The sequence below is a fragment of the Thalia democratica genome, chromosome 8, assembly GCF_965202585.1.
Source record: "Thalia democratica chromosome 8, ktThaDemo2.hap1.1, whole genome shotgun sequence".
NCBI classification, from domain to species: Eukaryota; Metazoa; Chordata; class Thaliacea; order Salpida; family Salpidae; genus Thalia; species Thalia democratica.
The window spans coordinates 53,701,801-53,704,897 of record NC_139172.1 but is presented as its reverse complement, the minus strand read 5'-3'; positions in this window follow the sequence as shown (position 1 = coordinate 53,704,897).

The window sequence follows — 3,097 nt, the reverse complement described above, 5'->3', positions numbered from 1 at the left end:
TTGTTTTTTTTTATGAAAAAAGTACATAGTAAATATCGAAGTATAGACATCTTGAAGTTTATTAGTTTGTTTTCAATTATATAATGCGTTTTAATAATTACTTCTAGAAGATAATCTATATTATTTCTGAAACAAAATAAGTAAATTGAAGAAAATCTAGGACTTACTTTAAACTAATTTAACTAAAAGAAAATCGAATTAAATTTATAAAGATTTTTTGTAAGTATTTTTATAACATGCTCAAGACTTAACACAAAAAAAGACAAATATTTACAAGTTTGTAAATTATTAAATATATAAAAGCTAATGAGTTAATATTTTTGATCAATTTAATCAATTATAGGCTATATATTTTGATATATAAATTCAAACTTTTCAACTTGTATAAAACTTAAAATAGTTTAAAAACGTTTCTAAAGCGTTTAATAGCTATTTGAACACAATATGTTTTAGTCAACTGTTTGACTAAACTAGTGACGTCATTTTTTTTTCCAGCAAGTGTTGACTTCAAAAGTTAGCAAATAATATGTTATACAACTACTCATTTATACTTGCGTGCACGACAAAATTTTTAGAGAATGAAATATTCTCTAAACACTATAAAGAATTCAAACAAAACATTAATCTCCTAACAACACATAGTTTAAGTTTAAGCTCTTCAGGTGCACATTTCATTGTAAGTATGCTATTTTGTATATTTTAGTAAAAAAAGTTAGATTTGTAAAGTGTTGTACCAAGTATATTTAAAATGTTTAATTGAACTGGTCTTTTTATTTCATGTTTGGAAGTTTATCTTTTGTAATAGCATAAAAAGACCTTCTATGCTTTTATATGAGAAATTTCACACAGTAAAATTTTTCGTTAAAATAGTTTTTCAATTGGTAAAACAAAAAAATACTTTGTTTAATTAAAACGTATAATGTTTTTTTTTAATTGTATATATTAATTAAATGCGCAATAATTTTGCTAATTGCATTTGACCTTTTTTAAGATTATTTGTAGAAAATTAAGCTTTCTAATTGTTAATGATTTATTGGTGAAATTGGCACTTTGCATCATTATTTAAATAAGATCTAAACAGCTAATTTTACTCAAATACAAAAAAAAATAAACCTTGTGAAGTCTTTTTATATTCGTATTGTTTCTTTGACCGAAACTTAGTTTGTAAAATAAAGTCTTGAAAGAATGAATTTACATTCATATTGCATTATAAACTTAAGTTCTTAAATTGAGACTTTTAATGGAAAAGTGTATTTAGCTAAAATAAAAGGTACTAGTTTTATAGTGAGCTGTTTACAATTGAATATATCAATAAAGAGTTTTAAGTTTAAAATTTAAGATAAAAATTTTAAAGTTAAAAAACAAATATAGTTCGTATTACGTTACTATTGTTTTTTCTTTTTGTATTTTACTAAAAAATGCTATTGTATACTGTATAAAACATTTAAGCTTATTTGTTTTATACTAGCAATAATTTTATAATAGAGTATTAGGAAGAAATTGCAAAGTTTTTGTGTTTGTTTATTGTATTATGTTTTTTTTTTTTTTTTTAAATCTTTAAAGTTTCTATTTAGCTTAGATAATGTATAATATTATAATAATTATTTTAAGCTTATAATTAAAAAACTCTAAAACAACTAATTAATTTTGTAAAACTTTTAATTCATAACTTTGCTAGCTTTGGTTTACGTTAATTTAATATTTTTTATTTAAATATTTTTTAAATTTCTAGTTCACCTAATTGAAAAAAAAATATCAAACTTTATTGTACTTACTGCTTAAATGATTTAAAAGGGTTCTTGAACAGTAAAATTAAAAAAAAAACAATCGAACAACTATTTTTAATCAAGTTTATTAAAATTTTTGCAAAAACTTAATGAATTATGTACTTTTTACTTATAAGTTGTGTTATATTACGATTTTATTGACTTTAATTAAGTTAAATGTCATATTTTTAAACCATGTTAAATTTAAAGCTAAGTACTACTCTTTTTCTTATAATATCTGATTAATTATTTTTGTTGCTTCATTCAAGTTTAATCAAACAGTAAAAATAAATTTAAATTGACATTTAACGTAATAACAAAAAAGTTACTAAGTAAATTATAAAAAACTCAAATAAATAACCCAAAGCAGTTTAGAATAGCTTAAGAAAGTGTTTTTAAAAACAAAATTATATTAAAAAATCATTACACGGCTGATCCGTCTGTAAGAATACTATTTAATCTGAAAGAACGAATATTTTGTATGGTTATATAAAATTTTTGGATTATAAAAAATATATATTTTGCTAATAACGAATATTTTAGTTTATAGTAAACGATACTATAAGTCTAAAAAATAAAACATTTTTACCTCTTCATGAACATAGTTGTTATTGTCATAAACAATTAATAGCAAGAATAAAAACAATTTAAAACTAGTTGGTCAACTTTTTAAAAAGATATTCTTTGAAAAGTATTTAAAATTAAATAAAGTTACTGAAGTTTAAACAGTTAAAACGCTAAAAATATAGTATTATTTTGTACACGATAAATGTTAAACTTATAAGACTAAAGATCACGCATTATTGCATTTAAAACAAACTATGCAACAAAATATTTTACAAATTTCTCAAGGCATGAACCACATATTTAGATAATAAGATAAATAATAAAGAGATAATGTGCATATTTAGATAATAAGTTTGTACAGCTAATCCAATTAGCTGAATTTTTGTAGGGTTAGCCTTAATGTTTAGGTATAAACCGGGTAATAAATTCAGCTAGCTATCGATTATATGAAAAATTTCTCGAAAAAAAAGTACGCTTTAAGTGTTGTAAATAATATTTTTTCAAAAATAAAATAACGTTTTTTTAAACAATTAAGTTTAATAAACAAAAATTTAGCATGTTTAGAACAAATATACATTATTATTAACAAAAATCAAAAATTCCTTTAAAAATAAAATATTCCGTGTTTTAGTTTAACAAGTGTACACTTGCTGTTTTTCTGTTTTAAAACAGTAACGTTTGTCTTGAAACTATAAGGTATGCATTTCACGTAAGGTACGCACTTTTAGTATCATTATCCCAAAATAAATAAAATAATATAACTC